Source organism: Rhipicephalus sanguineus, chromosome 5, assembly GCF_013339695.2.
Source record: "Rhipicephalus sanguineus isolate Rsan-2018 chromosome 5, BIME_Rsan_1.4, whole genome shotgun sequence".
Taxonomy (NCBI): Eukaryota; Metazoa; Arthropoda; class Arachnida; order Ixodida; family Ixodidae; genus Rhipicephalus; species Rhipicephalus sanguineus.
This window is the reverse complement of record NC_051180.1, coordinates 154,689,090-154,706,150: the sequence shown is the minus strand read 5'-3', so window position 1 is coordinate 154,706,150 and position 17,061 is coordinate 154,689,090. Positions and strand designations below refer to the sequence as shown.

The following is a 17,061-nucleotide window of genomic DNA, read 5'->3' as shown; positions in this document are numbered from 1 at the left end:
TACAAAGGGGTTGTTTGCCTCACTACAAAGGTATTAAGGCCGTTGCCCCACTGCAAAAAGAGAGTGAGTGGAATTGAACTACAACGACCCCAAATGTGGGACTACTGGTTGACCGAAAAGAGGGGGAAACTTCCTCTTAACTCTTTCAAGCACAAAAGCTGGCTTTGATTTAAATTTTGAATTTTAATGCAAAAATTATGATAAAAGGTCGCAAATAGCACATTGAACGCACGAAAAAAAAATTACGACTAGGAACAAAGTTCCCAGGAGGTGGTCACCGCTGATGACCACCGTGCCGGAAGGGTCTGAGCTCCACAAATATGTAACAACTGGTCGTTTTAAATGTAGCAGCATACTTTACGCTTTGCACAGATGAAGTCACTTCTTGTGGAATTCCGAAAAACAGTTTTTTTTTCCTTTCCAAAGGCAGAGTTGCACGTTGCATGTTTGACACATCCAAACTGTACGAGATGGGTGTGCCTTTCTGCTACAGTTCGCACACTTTCGTGGTGAACACCTTGTTGGCTGATGGTTGGATGCTGCTGTACGAATGGTGAAATCCAAAAAGGATTTGAATTTCTTTCGTTTGGCCCTTGCGCCAACAGATGACTTACATTTATCTGTACGATCTATAAGAGCTTGGACAGTCATCTGTCAGGCTAAATTTCTTCTAAAATCTTTCAAGGTCATCTTTTCGGAACCAGCATGTTCCCGAAAAATGATGCATGCGTTGACAACCCTGCAGTCAAGAAGGTAAAAAAATATCTGGTGCCACCACTTGCGTGATTTCTAATCCACCTCATACTTCCATTTCATCACCCTTCCTCCCTCCCGTAGCCCTTTCATGCACGGTGGTCAGCGTAGGTAACCACCCTGAATAAAGTCGCTGTACAGAATAAAACTGATCCGAAGCGCATTTTTACTTGCACAGCCAGCAAGAAATACTCTTCCGCTGCGTGTTACACCAAAAAAAGTTCGCGTGCAACCTCACGTACCTCTGCGCCCGTATAATCTTTCAGGGTACAACGCGGGAAACGGCATGCTTGTTGCAAAATTTTTTCTTGTAGGAAAAAAAAGTGCCCTGTATAACTAGCGTCATCTGGAGCATCGTCATAAACGACTAAAAGGGCAAAGCAAACACGTATTCGCTCGCTCAACCTCTAGATGTCACTGCTAAAAAATGTTGAAAGGGTGGTCACCGCAGGTGACCACTGTGCCGGAAAGAGTTAAATTGCTAAAAAAATGTAGGTCACTTGTGGTAATGGTGATGGGCACGTAACTTTTAGAAAGTAGCTATGGACGGCCGCTATAAACATTTGAACTCAATGCTTGTGTATTATATACAGTTTAATTATATTTTGTATTAGCTAAGAGATGTATGAATACTGTGCCTATTAGCTGATCTCTGCAACTTGAATGTTATGTCTTCAGATTCCTTATTACTGCAATAGCTCCAGTGGAGCTTTTGCAGAATAATAAAGAATCGAAATTTATCCAGACTCCCCTATTATGACATGCCTCGTAATCATAGCGTGGTTTTGGCATGTAAAACCCATGAATTTATTATCACTTAGTGTATACGAATATACATATAAATAAGCAAACAAATCAATGTTCCTTTAGTAATTTCAGTGGTAAACTCATTAGGAAACGGAGATACAGTCATCATAGATTGAAGTGCAACTTTTTAGGGCTAGATAATGCACATGCTTTTGTTTGTACCGTCTTCAGTTCATGTCGTATCGATGTAATGTGAACTCAAACATTTAACATCAGAGCCAATGTTATCTTTAGTGGCCAGTTTCATCTAGACATGACGCAGTGATCTCAAGCAATTGCACATACAAATCTTTAAGTGAAAATTTGAATGTCTCGTTTCAATCCGTGATCACTGTACCTGTGTTGGCTCGTTGGTGAAGTTCCATTATTTGGTTTCGGGCGTCGGCTACCCTCACGAGCGAGTCCTTGCATCCTCCACACGCAGGAGTGTCCTGAGGATGGCTCGGAGGAAGAACGGGAAGAACTGAGTCAGGCCTCGTGGCTGCTGGTGCGCGAGTGGGCCGAGAAGGTACTCTCTCACAAGTTTCCCACCGTGCGCCACCTCGCACGGCACCTGGTGGACAGCACGTTCGTGGATGCCCGCTCGATGGCCGCCGTAACCGTGCTCTCGGCCAAGGCCCTCTCCACTGACAAAGGTGCGCCCGCATTTGCCACTGATGCTGTGCCATTACATACCTCTCTCTTTTTTGTGTTTGTAGTAATCCTCCCAAAAGGTGAGGACCTTCTAGAACAATGACGAGGTTTTTGAATGAGGCAGTGCATCTGCTCGTTATCCTTTCAATTTTTTACGTCGCACATGGCTTGTGTTGTCCTCTCACCATCCTTCTCCTTTTGTTCAAATGTTGCTGATTGGAGTTGACGATGCTGCGTAACCCTTCGTCAGGTGCGAAAAATCTTACCGATGGTTTCCACACTAACTTTTCCCAAATGAATTGTATCACAAGTGGGACCCCCGAAAAAATACTTGTTCCTTGTACAAGAGTATTATCTAAAAAACGAGTGGTACAGCACCGTTGCACAGATCATTTGAGGCCGCCAGCCAAGGTAGGACACACGCCCCACTGCCCACCTAAGGCATCAGCTTTTCTGTTTTTGAGATTAGTATAGCTGCTTTTCAAGGGGCTCAAAGCATGCAATGCAAGGAGGCACTTGCCAGGCTCTACAAATAAGTTTTGTGTGTTTTCCCTGCAAGGTTGTCGACCACTATCGGCACCTTTTGCATGTAATGATGCACGGTCAGCACCTCGTCCTCGTGCAGCACGCTCTGCCATGTTGTTTCAGTCTTTTAAGGACCCGTGGAAGCACAAAATATGAATGAGAGTAGCTAAATAGATGTTAAATGTCTTCAAAAATGTCTGCACATAAAAAGGAAATGCAAAAGGGGCTTGCTAGGCCTTATCTTCAACTGCTACATTCAGTGTACTATTTGCAGGTAGCTAATAGCTCACGTCAAACCTGTTCACAGTTGGTCTAGCTGCATTGCAGGAATGCAAGAAGTATATTTTGTAGGCTTGTGCGAATAGTAAATTTTAGGTTCGAAGCGAATTTGAAGCATATAGTGATTTGGTCGAATAATTTAGAATCGAATTCGAATAGTATATATGACATATTATGAAGAAAAATGAGCATTTTTGTCATGACCTAACTAACCTGAACAATATTTTTTTCAAATTGAAGCTAGGCATATGCAAATGTCATTCTTTTTGGTTGAAAGGGAAGTGGCAGCAAGTTTGAATAGTAGCAGGATTTGACTTTCGGTAGAATGCAAGTGATAACCTGTCAAATACGTTATGTTTTAAAGTTTACTATACTTAGGGCATATAAGTTGGCATAACGAACTTTTACACTTAAAAAATTATAATCGATATGAGGGTAATATGTTCATTTAACCTTGAAGTGGGACTTCGCGGCAGTGCTGATTTCCCCTGGATAGGCGTATTCACGACGTAGCACTCCTCTACTACAGTGAAACCACCTTTAGAGGGGGTTACATGCAGTCTATATCTGTCTATTCGTTCATTTCGAATACTTCGAAATATAGAATAATATAAATTCATTTCGAAGCGAATTCGAACTGCTACAACTACAAAGCACGACAGAGGCGCTGGCTGCCATTTCGCCTCTGGCTTCCTTTCTTGCGCGGGTCGGATGTCCGTACGAAAGGTTTCTCTCTCTTCCCTCCTCTTGCTTCTGTACATTTGCGAGCTGCCTCTCTCCGCATGTGCTGTACACTCTTCATTGTTGTTGAAGCAATGCAAGTAATCTCGTTTGTTGAATTGATGTCGCTGTACCTGTTTAGTTCCTCGGGCGGCTTACCGAACAACCCGCGAAACAACTTTGCGCAGTCCCGGGATGCTCAACTGGTAGGGGCTACCATGCTTCGCCACCCTTGTCGTTCCACAAGTTTCCTTCTCAGAATGAGAGGAGGGAGTGACATGGAGTGTCGTTTAAGGAATGGCGGGCAAAGCCTCGCTTCGATGCAGTAGCAGCCACTCAAATTCTGACAAGTCAGACATCAGGCACCACATTTGTTACTGTGGCAACAGCATCAACACTACGTTGGACAGGACAGGAAACTATGGTGTGCAAGCTTCTCTTTGTAGGAGCTTTCAGCTCATTCATTGGCAGTGCTTTGCACAGTCACTGATGAGTGAAATATGGTCATGTGACCTAACGAAAATTAAGTTTTGGGTAGGCATTTCTTTTTCTTGTATTTTGAATTATCTAAAACACACATAACTTTGGGCTGTGTGCCCCTATCACTGCCATTCCTGCTGCACTAATCTGTCCATACTTCAATCTATGCAACCAGCGAGTAAAAAATGAGGGATTAAATCGTGTTGGAGGGCCCCTTTGAGCGCTTTTTCGCTCCTAAACAGCTTCACAGGAATGTTTTGTCCCTGGGTAACTGCAAGGAACTCTATGCATAAAATATTAGAAGGCTTCGAAATTTGTAGAAGCAGTTTGCTTCTTACAAGTTGTAGAGGAACAAGACAGTGTTATAAGCATTTCCTCTTTTTACTTTTAGGCAGCCAAGCCAGCAGCGCACCTCGAACCCCCGGCAAGCGGCGAGAGGCACAGCAGCAGTTGCAGCGCAAGCTGCAGGAGAAGAAGAGGCTGGGCGACCAGAAGCGTAAGCTTACCGAGCAGCGCTCCCACTCGGCCCAGTCTTCGCAGTGCAGCACACCGACCGAAGGCCGTTCCTCTCAGCACAGACGAGTTTTGGCCGCCACACCGCAGGGCAAACGGGACCAGGCCTCGCCGTCCCTGGTCTCCTCCGACGGAGACGTGGCACGAAGGCTGAAGGAAGAGCCCGCAGAACCCAAGTTGCAAACCTCTGCTGCACCAGGGAACAACATCATATTCGTCCCCACCATGCAGAGCCTGCAGCTTGGCTCTCAGGACGCCAGCGGCGCAACTGTTGCCACAGCGCCAGGTTGCAAGTACAAGAAGATCCAGCCCAAGCCAGCCACGTGCCGGAGCACGGCGGTGGTCCTTCACTTCAGTCGGGAAGGCAGCATTACCACACCTACGGCCGAGGTGGTTTCCTCGGCACAGTCGCCCGTCGTACTCTGTGCAGACCCCATCGCGGAGGCGGCAGGGCCGTCCTGTGGCGGCAAACTTAGCAACATAGCCTCACAAACTGTGCTCCAAGTGCCCAGAGATGGAGTGAACAGCAGCTCGGACTGGGATGCCAAGCTCAGTACGGAGGTGTCTGCAGGAACCACAAAGAGGCATTCAGAGGACGGAGGGACCCTGCTGTGCAAGAGACGACACACCGACGATGGCATTAGGACGTCCAAGTTGGAAACGGCCAGCCTGGACCTAGTGATGCCTGCCCACGGGTCGGTCAAAGAGGAGATGTGTGTGGGCCACCTGGAGAAAGAGGCACTGAACGAGTATTACGGCAACACCTCTTACGACACGTCGGTTTTGGAGAGGCTGACTTCGAAGGATGAACTCTTGCAAGGGACAGTGAGTAACGAAGTTACTGCGCAGACGATGAGCGAGGTGACCAAGGCCCAATGTGCGGAGCACAAAACTGCCCAGCTTTCTCAGTTGCGAATGCTGTTGGAGAGGAACCTCCCCAACTCATACCAACGGAAAGACGTCACTAAACTGTTGAACACTGGAAAGCAGAGCTCAGGCTTAGATTGCGGCAGTTTAGACCGGCTTCTCTTGGGACATTTTGATAATCTGAAGAATGGAACATCGCTCAAGCAGGTCACTGTGCCTCAGAACAGTGCATCCTCCTCGACGGTCCACTGGAAAACAAGTGCCTCGACAAACTTAGTCTGCAAAAGCGCCGGACTGCAGCAACAGGACGAATTTAGTGCCATTTCGCTCGAAGGACTCGTGAAGTTGAAAGACACTATCGCAGATGCGGTGAACCTTCCGTGTGATTCGAGCATCCCGGCGTCATTGGACCAAGTTCTGGTCGGGGCGAACCAAGTGTCCGTTGCGCCCGTTCCTTGCAGCCCCAGCAGCCGGGGACGCTTCTTCACGCCCATCTCTCCTCAGACGACTCCCCACCCCGACAGCCTCTTGCCTTCTCTCTCTTCCCCCGTGATGGCCACTAGCACAGACATGGTATCAGGTGGCAGTAGGCACGTCTTCACAGCCACCGAGTGCCACAAGCAGCCCGTTTGTGTCGCCAAGAGGCACACCCGTACCTTGGACAAGGTCGCGGCACAGTTCCGGCCAAAGCGGCTATAGCGGCACACCTCGACAGACACCCTTCCAAGCGGTGGACTCGGGCGTGTCGTCGGTCTCGGGTTCTCCCTTCGTTTCGCCTCAGAGCACACCGGTGACGGCCGGTCGTGTGCGTCACAATGCCGCCTACAATCCCGGCAAGGTGGTCACGTTCACCAACGGCTACAACACGGTGCTCCCCGGACGCGCCCGTCACAGCTCGGGACCGGGTAACCCGCCCTCCCAGCTCGTGTCGCCACGCAGTGCTCCGCTATCCCCCATGGTGGGAGAGAGTGCCACGCAGACCTCTGGATTCTCATTTCCAGCCGTCGGCGAGACACCCACGTTGCTGCGTTCGCGCCACAACTCCGCATCGAGTGTGCCGCCGCCTTCTCCGCAGTCGGCCCCTCTGTCGCCGCTGGTGTCGTGCCAGCCTCTGGCTCCCTCGCTCAACGACTGCAACAGCTTGGTGCCCAGCGACACCGACTCGGGCATGGGCCAACCGCCATCGAGCCCTGGCTGGGCGGCGGGCCTCAAGGAAAGCATAGCCAACGCCCCTCTACTTTGGCCGTCGACTTCGTCGTCTGCGCGGCAGCGCCACGCCTCGGGTCCCGCCCTGCCCCAGCGACTTGGCGTGTCCGGAAACGACCCCCTGGCACAAGAGATACAGGAGTTGTTCAAGAACACCACGCTGGCTAGTGGTGTACCTTCGGCCAATCGCAGCCGCTCCGTGCCCGTGCACCAGATGCTGCTGCTCCAAGAGGAGATGGAGCCTCATGGTTTGAGCGGCATGCTGGACAACTTCTCCAAGTCCTACCCGGCCACGCCAAGCATGAACCAGTGCTTCAATTTTCCACAACAGCCGGCTGCTGCCTCAGACACATTGACCTACACTGGCAGCGATGCATTGGCACAGCAGGAAGACGTCTTCTTGGCATCAGACTGGAACAGCACCCTGGAGAACGAGCCAGCGGTGAAGTTTGAGGACAATGATGACTTTGATGCCGAGCTGCAGTCTACCCTAGAAGACCTCAAGGACTGTGATGAGTTCTCGAAGTTTGCTAAGGAGTTGGACTTCACTGCTGAGAACGAGGATGACGAGATGACCTGAGTGGGCAGTGAGATACTTTCTCTTTAAGAGTTGAGCCGCTGGGCATTTGATGCTGCTGGCAGCCACATCTTTCTTGCTCTCTCAATGTACGAGTGTCCTTGTACACCAAAGTTGACAGGGGTGCGATGTTCTTGTTTGCCGTAACCACAGAGTTTCTTAATAGAAGAGTTGCTAGACCAGGACAGTTTGCTTTTTAATGCTAAGCTACTTTTTTTTTTTTTTGAGATGGTCACTTGGGAGCACTCTGCTATCAAGTATAGGGCAATCACTAGACGAAACTTGGCTCCATCTTAGATTTCTACAGAACATGAAGTTCTTTTGAAGTTCATTCTAAAAGGAAATTGGGTGCTGCCTTCGCTGTCTTCTCATCTTTTCTTAAAATTTATCTATTTGCATGTGGCAGCGTCATTTTATATAACTGTGCTTGCCATCAAACGTACTCATTTTCTCATGAAGCTGATGTAAGCATCATGCAGAAATGGCATCTTATATGCTGTTCTAGAGTGACTGAGTGAATATCTGTAACAGCTGGCACATCATTTGCTCACGTACATTTTCATAATGTCCTGACTTTTTGCGAATAATCTGTGTATTCGCTTGTAGGCAGCAGCAATGCAGGGCCAGTTTTCCAATTAGGTAACTTTAAGAAACTCTATGGTTGCGAACTCCATAGCTTGTGAACCGAGCCGTGGCTGGTGTTGATGGGGTCCTAATTGTGGCTAGATGGTTAAAGGGGCAGTAAAGGCAAGATTCTAGCTTTCTAAAAACCGTACAGCATTTGCTTTGATGTGACAAAGTAATCAAAGGAAGGAAAGAGCCACACACTTCCCCCGTTAATTAAATTGACTGCAACTAATAGTAACTTTTTGCAGCTAACTAACCAAGCATTCTTGGAGTTATGTTGCTACTGCCTGCTCATAGTCTGAAGACCACAGATAGAAACTCCACAGGTCTTTAAACAAGTACCTTCGCGGATTAATGCCAGTCCAACCAACTCGTACCGCAATGACAGCAAAGCTGTGTAGGGGAATTTTCGTATTTTCCTAGTGTCTCCGTTGTTCGTTCCGCTGCTGCCCAAAAACCTACCCTGTACCTTGCGAGTCCTTCACCGTATACTAGCTTTGTACATACTACAAAACAGCCCGTTACATCTGGTGCGTACTCTTGTACATTGCGCCGGACCCGGTGACAACAGCATGTGGTTGTGCGTACCGGCAAACTGACATTCTGACATGCTCATCGCCAGTACCAGCTTGCTAACGTGCGAGAGAGTAGCAATGGATTAGTGAATTATTGATTGATCTGTCATTTTGGGTTTAATCTCGAGCTGCATCTAAAAGTTAGTGTCCCTTTACAACACGGAATAAAAAGCGAGTCTGAGCTTCGTCAGCGCCTGTCACCTCGGTAATCGAATCGCAGTGAGAACGATCGAGGAAGCGAAAGTTTGGTTCAGCGCTCACTTACGACAAAAAAAAAGAGAGAGAGAGAAAGCTTGTGGCTGCCAGTGGCAGATGTTCTGGCCAGCGGGTTTTCTCGGCTCAACCGTTTTACCTGTTGTTTTTATCTGTTGATTAATCGCCTTTTTTTTTTTCTACCCCACTCTCACTCTCGAAGCACTGTTGTTTTTAATTGCAGTTGTGTTATTTCGTGGCGGAAGGCAAAGCGAACGGAAGTGCTTGCAGAAGGCTCCTGTTGAGTAGGCAGATAACGTCACCTGTTTGTAATATATATATACTGTATGTGTGTAACTTCATTTTTTTGAGGGCGCACAGATTTTAAAAGAGAGTAGCTTTTAACCTGTTTCTTCGTATATCTTCTCTTTTACGAATCTGATATGTTATCGTTTGTACTTTCGACCCCGGTACTATAGTAATCCCATCTTTGTCAATTGTTTCTGTTCTAAGCGTTTTTTTTTTTTTTTCCGTAGTGTAAAGTGTACTCTTTGTTCACTAGCATGAGTGACCAAGTTGACGTTTGGCGTGTCGTTTCAGAGGCATAAAAACTCTGTAGTAGTGTATAGAAGGCTGGTCACGATGTGGGGTGGGTGGAGCGTTTGGTTTTGGTGAAGGAACGAGTTTCAGAGAAGCGAAGTTTAATGTCACATGCTTTAGCGCATGCATGGGATGTCATAGCAGAATGTGTTACGCATTAGCAGGAATGGTTCTTACGGCATTTGGATGTGCTCCTTGTCACTCAAAACCATCGGTAGTTTGAATCGATAAGCCTCACGTACATTTTTTTCTGAGTGATAACTTGTACTTGGGGCACAGAAAATGTGCGTGAGATGAAACACCAGTAGCCGCCAAAAAAGTTTGGGAGACCACTTGTGTCAATGGGCCAAGATTTGGGCAGTGTGCAGACTTCTGCCCAGGGAATGGTACTCCGATTTATTTGCTGGATTTCGCGTCCAAGAACCTTTTCAGAGTCTGAAAGAACCGTCAAATGTCAGGTTTCATTGCTGCGAGATCCGTTTTCTTTCATTCCTACTGGATTAGGTGGAACACCTTAAAAGATAGAAAAGGTTTTGTAATATAGAAAATATCAGATTCATCTGTCATCTGCTTTCTTTGCATGATCCAAGGTCCCAGTTTTGCTTTTGAATATTGGCACTGACTGTTGGGTCAAGGGATCTTTGGGAAATTCTAATGAATGTCTCGTCAAATCGTGCCTCTTTCGAACTTTTCTTTACTGGACCCATTTTGTCCAATAATGACCAAGCATGGGACTGTGGGTTCAACTCTTGGCACATTTCTGCATTCCGCAGGGCACACAGTGCAAAACCCCTCAGTGTACTTAGATTTAGCTGCATCATAAAGAACCCCGGGTGGTCAAAATCGACAGGTGCCTGCTACATCATCTCCCTCTATTGCATACCTCAACTATCTTAATGGAGTCGCAGTGCAGAGTCGGCACTTGTAGACACACCAAAATTTAGATAAAAGTAAAATTGTTGGTCTGTTGTACTGGTTGTATGTTCTTTGATGATGTAAGAAAATCTGTTAATTCCTTGATGGACAGATCAATTGGACGCCTAAAGGAGATATTATTAGAGGGCAGAAATTAGCCTTGGGCATGCTGTCTGCAGCTAAACTCTTAAATTTTCTATTAATAGCAATTCCATTCACAAAAAAAATCTTGTTCCTTTGACACAAGTATGATGTTCCGGTGGTGTGGTCGTAGTACCACTGATTCTTCCTTGTGAGAGATAAATGCAGCCTTTAAGGATTCCTCTGTTTTTAATTGACATTGCCTTTGAACGTAGCACAAGCTGGATTATGAACAGACTTTCATACCTTGAAGATGACAAAGCTTGCGTGCAGCATTTGGCCAAAGAGCATTAGAATTGTTTTAGAAGTGCATGAGAGTGCAGAAGAGGGCGATGCATCTCTGCCAGTGCCATTAATGCATCCCTTTAATATAAGACGAGCCCGTATTTCGGTCGCTTTCGGGCAATTTCAACAAACTTCATAGATTTATGCACATGCTCCTCTCTACGGAAAGTACGAGTTATTTTATTATGCACTGAATACACTTAACCAATACACTAGTATAAAGATAGTGTTCTAGTGTTCTGACCCTACTTGTGAGATGCTGACGGCATAATTTGTGCTTACAGAATGCATTGTTACTTTGCGCTGTGTCGTGTGAAATGAGTGTCACTGTTGTCAAGTGTGATGTAGCGTAACCTGGCTGGCTAATTAGTTGCTCATTAATAAGTACAGGTGCAGCACACTTGAGGGAGGGACCGGGGTGAAGCAGTAGATCATGATGGTAATTGAAAAGGTTGCTAGAGATATGTTCTTGCAAAGCAGGATAAGAAAAATGAAAGCGGTCAACTGAACAAGCAAAACACACTCATAATCGCCAAATAAGTAGCCGCCACAAAGCTCTTCAAGTTGTAATTCATTAACAAAGCGAATTGGCTCGCATGAATTAGGGAAACCGGTAGCGATGCGTCAGCCAGCTCACCTGCTGCCTCATTAGTGCTTAAATTTTCCCATGGAGATAGTGCACTTTGGTGTTGTGTTCAGGTGCCTGTCTCGCACTGAAGAATGTGTAATCGCATGTATGCATTCACGTTGGAAGGAGAGGGGCATAAACAGGCAGTGTCATGTTGTCATTGTTCGGAGAAACATATGTTGTTTTTATTGCAATAGCAATTATATGGACAGTCTCGGCTGGATTTTGCCGTCGCCGTCGCCGCCGTCATGCACCGTATATGTATAAGTATGTATATATATATAAAGGCCCCAATGAAAAATAATTCAGAAAAATGCTTCCGAAGCACGGAATCGAACCAGGGACCTCTTGCTCTGCAGCGAGTGGCGCTATCCACTACGCCACGAAACTCAGATCCTCCACGTAGCTAACGACGAGCGTTATACACACACCCTTTACCGCTGGACGGACTCACAGACGGCATGCTATAATAAGCGTTCCTTCATTACTAGCGAGATGGCGCTAGGAGCCCGACGGGCGCATTTAAAAGTCGTCGGCGAGCTCGCTCGCTTCTTCTTATATTTGCGCATGGGAGAACCTTGCCCTTCCGCTGTCTGCTCGCGCGGTTTTCTCGTGGTGAGGGGAAGGGGAATGTTTCAAGCTTTCACCGTGATGTCCGCGCTCATGTTACGGCGCGTACGAATGTCACTCGAGCTCAAGGGACGCCGCTAAACGAACAAACAGAAGATGAGCGCGAACTATCAAGTGTCACAGCTCGACACTTGAAGCACGCTAGTTTCCTTCGCTGCTTCGGCCGCCTTTGCAACAGGAGCGCTGTTCAAACGAGAGCATCCATTGGCGAGCCTCACTTCGTATAGCATTAGTTTCTTGCTATCGCATTCATTGCTTCGCCCTTGCGGCGAAACTGTGACTTTTTTTGCAACGACAACGGATGGCACCCTCCTGTTTTTTACTGAGGGAATTACACATTCAGTCTCGTATTGTGATTAATACCCTGGAACGAAAAAAATGAATGTGTATGGCATTTATACATTGTAATAAATGGACCATACAATGCCACCTCTGTCCAAAATTTGGTTAGACAAATTGAGTCCGTGTCTGTGTGACAGTTAGCATACTGTCGTGCCTAGGTATTTGTATCCATCCCACCGCTGCAACCAGTTGTTGCGACCGTGATTTGGATCCGTCTTGTCTCCGGGTGTGCTGCACCTGTACCGGACTAACAACAAAACTGGTGCTTCTAGCTGAGCCTACGAGGCACTTGAGATTGTTGTTTTTTTCTCATGCCTCGGACATATGTTTGGAACCCAGTGTTCTGCGAATGCGCTATGACGCTTAATGGTCTCAAATGGTAGCATTTTACGGGCGTACCTGATCGCATAGCGCTTGGCTAGTCGACTTCAGTGATGCAGTGATGCAAGTTGGCAAGTGCAAATTAAGATTGACATTAGCAGAGGAACCGGCTGTGGTGTTTCAGTCGATATAGCATTTTGCTGCTGCGTGCAAGGTCAGAGGTTTGACTGCCGGCCATGGTAGCCACATTTTCCTGGTGTGCTCAGCAAAAACACTCGTATACCATAGTTTGAGTGCATTTTCGTAGATGCTTAAAGGAGTACTGACACGATTTTGAGGCACCAGAAAAGCGACATTTTTCGTTTCCATGGTGTGCACTATCAGCGCTTTCCACACACCGGAGCCAGACAACACGTATAAAATATTTTACTTTGATTTTCGTCACCCAGCGTCTGCAAGCCAGTGCCACCACAATGGACATTGTGACGACGAGTCAACACAGTTCACTGGGTTTGGTTTGCAAAATCTGTGTCCTACATACAGCCTAAATCACAGAAATCGTTGTCAGAGCCTCTGGACGACAATTCACTCGTCGTCGTTTACGTGAACCACGTGCGACTGACCGCAAACTGACAACTGTTGCTAGTATGTCGCGAGTTCCAGTCTTCCCGTGACGTCAGACTTGTGTTGACACGTCACTGCGAAGCTGCCCCCTCGATACCGAAACCGAAATTGCTGTTTTAAGGCGGCGGCATTAAAAATATATTCAGTGAATTCCCAACCACTATGACACTCTCTTTAGGCTTCTCGACACCCGTGTTTTTATTTAGAGCAACAACCCAAAAATATTTTAAGTTTGTGTCAGTACTCCCTTAAAGGAGGTCGAAATTGGCCTACAGCCTTGCAGTACAGCTTCTGTCAAGGTCCTTGTATTGATTCTTAACATCCTGAAATTGAAATTGTGGCCCATACACAAGTGTATGTGGTAATTTCAAATGTGCACACTTCTCTGTCCATCTGGCCAAATTTTCTGGTTTAGTTGAATGTTGCCCTTTAAAAGGGCAGTGACCTAATCCTGCAGCTATGCTACGCATTGTCTGTTTGACTGAATTTTGACATTTGTGGAACAATCTTCACAAGTATGTGGGTATAGTAGACAGTCTGAAAAAGAAAGCTAGAAAGTGAAGGGAATTGTGGGGGGTAAGGAATCAGCTTTATTGACAGCGTTCACTGTGAAAAGCTTCAGAGAAAAGGTGTCTACGATACTGAACGCTTCAGTTGAACTTGTGGACCCAATGGAAATACAAAAAAAATTCTGATTTCACATCTTGCACTGGCTAAAAGAGGTTGTTTGTACTGCTCACAAACCGACTCTCGGAGCACTGGGTTTGACGTCCAGAACATTTGCCCACGTATGGCCATGCCTGCACATGAGCATGCACATTTTTCCTGCTTCCGGAAAGAAATGTGGACTTAGGAGCATGTGTTGCATGATTTCGTAGTTGCTGTTGTAGAAGGTTCTGTCAATTTGTCGTGTTTGTGTAAGCGTCTGGTTGGCGACGCGGTCGTGTTGGGGCTGACAGGTTTCTTGGGTATAAGTCACAGTGTTTCCATATTGTTTTTGAAAGATTCTGCTACATTTAAATATCTTGTTACTCTGCTTGTCATCATGCTGGGAAACTTTTAGAGAGATGAGGACAGTAATAAATAGGGACATATAAGCTTATGTAAGTTAATAATAGCAACATTGTAAGTACATTCATGTTACGTCTGAGAAAGGTGCTACGTTTGTTTCGTGTGTCCGCAGAGTGCATAGAAAGAGCTTATGTGAACAGGCACTTGGCAATGTCTGTACTGTCGGTGAACGGCACATCATGGATCATTGTCGCCGTGGTTTCCTGTGAAAATACGACATTAAGCGAATAAGTGTAATGTTCTGTAAGTTCACAGGAAGATTTCACTCGGTGTCTGGTACAAAAGTAACTGCTGGATGAAAATCCACTAAATATGGCAACACGTAAATTTTGCTCGAAAAGCGGTGTCACAACTTAACGATGCAGTTGCAGATGTACCACTGTCCAGTTCAGAGAATTCGTTGAGCTGGCCAATGCTGTTCGCTCATTTGTGTGACGATTGGCGTCAAGGTGTAGGTAAACTTGTTTTCAGTATCGGTGTTGCTCGGAGGGCTAACATTTGTCATAGCTTGGACATGCAGGGAGCAAAGTGCAGTGCAGCTTTGTTCTTGGAGCCCATACTGAATTGTTAGGTCCTTTACGTGTCACTTTCGCTAAATTTCATTCCTTTTTTGTTTACGTCCGGTCAACCCCAGTGATAACTGTTGGCGGAGCACCACATCCATAGTAGAAGGACAGTAAATTGGGAGAGAGCATTGAAACGGCCCTCGCAAGACAACCATTCATGAAGCCATCCCTGTCACCTTTTCTCTCAAAAGGTTAACCCAACATCCAACCTAACTCAGCAGGCTCGACCCAAGCCGCACACCACCTCAAGCTGGGAGGATGGCATCCTGCCCTTCTGTCATTGGCCTTTTTCCCCTCTCTCACCGGAAGCAGCCAGTGAGAGATGGGCGGAAAGCCATCCACCATGTGTGGTGCGGCCATGTGGCTTGAGGATAAACAGGTTCTTAGTTCCTTCCTTCTTCTGTGGCCGCTTCGTCCGGTGAATACAGTGGAAAAGGGATAACATTGGCGGCTCTTCTCGTGGCTTGACACTTTGCGGCGCATTGATTCGCTAAATTTCTCCACATTTGTTTCACGTGGTGCTGAAGGGACGAAGTGCGAGATTTCTGCGATGACCATTGCGTGAATTTGTTTTAAGGAGACGAGGCAAGAAAAGAGTTACGGCATTTAAGCTGGCATGTGTGGTACTTGTCGTCACTTTGGCGTGTTTTACTCCTCACTACATCCACTTTTACGAAGTCTCTCTGCTTTTTTCTTTTTTCTGTTTGGCATCTCCAGCCTTTGTACATTATTCTGTTTTTCTTTTTTTTTTCGGTTGAGATGATTTTAGCATGGCATTTTAGTTAGCAGTCGTCGAACTGGTTCAAGTCAGCAGTCAATGGATTGTACTGGACAAGGGGGCGCTTGCACAACGTTTTTATATAGTGCCTGCAATAATTTTGTATATGTAAATGCTAGGCTGATATGTATGTAAGAAAAAAACTTTTTGTTTTGTTTCGCTGTTGTAGTACAGCTTTTAATAGTGTGGTCTTAACGAAGTTACATTTTTTTAAAGCACTGTGTAGTATTGTTGCCGTTATCATTGCTGCCATGGCAGTACTGGTGGTGCAACTATACTCGCAAGAATGTTGATATTGTTCGCACTTCTTTTTTTATTCTTGCACGCTTTCGGCACTGTGAGTGATCTTGTGTATACTATCGTTGGCAGGAGGATATGCAGTTTCTTGTGAAATAAAAATGAGATCGAAGGGGGTGGCGAGATTGATGGCCGTACCATCCGCGGCTGTTAACGATTCCCTGGGAGTCTTGCCCATAGCATAAACTGTGCCGCTCGGCGAGAGAACTTGTACAGTTGAGAAAAAAGTATATATATTTGTGACACTGGTATAAAAATTCATGTTGTGAAGCTGTATGTGCCGTTCCAGTGTTTAACCCTTGACGAGCAATGCCCTTTTGCAGAATGTTGCCTGCTTTCTGTTGCTGTTGTTGTTTTCAGTGGAGGCATTCACGTTTTTCGTGTGTTTCAGCGGCACTGATTTGAAAGTACCGTCAGTGCTGATGCTTAGAATGGAGGCTGGGCCCATGTTCTTTGGTTTGAAGTACGGTGCCGTCCACTCTCAGGGTGAACACTGCTCTCACCATGACCGTGCTCCGCGGAGCGCGAGTGCACCCGGCGCAGCCTGCGCATCGAAGCTGCGCAGGCGCACTGATTGGCTTGGCGTCGTCTGCTACAGCGCTTGAGCGCTCCGCTTTTGCTTTGCTGTTGTAGAAGAGAAAAAGGCGCACTCGTGTGCGCCGCTTCGCTTCGATGCGCGTCCTCACCGGATGCACTGGCGCCCCGCGAAGCGCTGCAACCCTGAGCCTTGTTCACCGTAAGAGTGGACGTCCCTGTACATATTGATTGGTGATATTCAACCTGTCCACATTACGTAGAATGTAGTCAACGCCCTGTTTAAAAAAGTTTCGTGTGTGCCGCAGTAATGACGCAGTTTTACTTGATTACATACCACGTCCTTTGAAAGAGAAAATTTGAAATCGGTTGGCTCACGTTCCTGAATAAACCACCTTTAATTCAGCTTATATACGGGTCGACGTGTGATTTATTTCTTGAAAGTTGAGCAGGCGTGATCAGAACGTTTTGATTCTCTTGCATTGTCATTCAGTGCAGTAACCAGGTTCAAAGTGAATAATCTCCACTGGCGGCCCCGTCAGTGCCTGCAACGCGGACTTTGTGGGAAATCAAAC

The 17,061-nt window shown here is 46.6% G+C and overlaps 1 pseudogene; it reads left to right on the top strand.

Annotated features, from left to right (window-relative positions):
- LOC119394365 (mucin-5AC-like) overlaps positions 1–17,061 on the top strand; it is a 382,950-nt pseudogene that overhangs the window by 25,278 nt on the left and 340,611 nt on the right.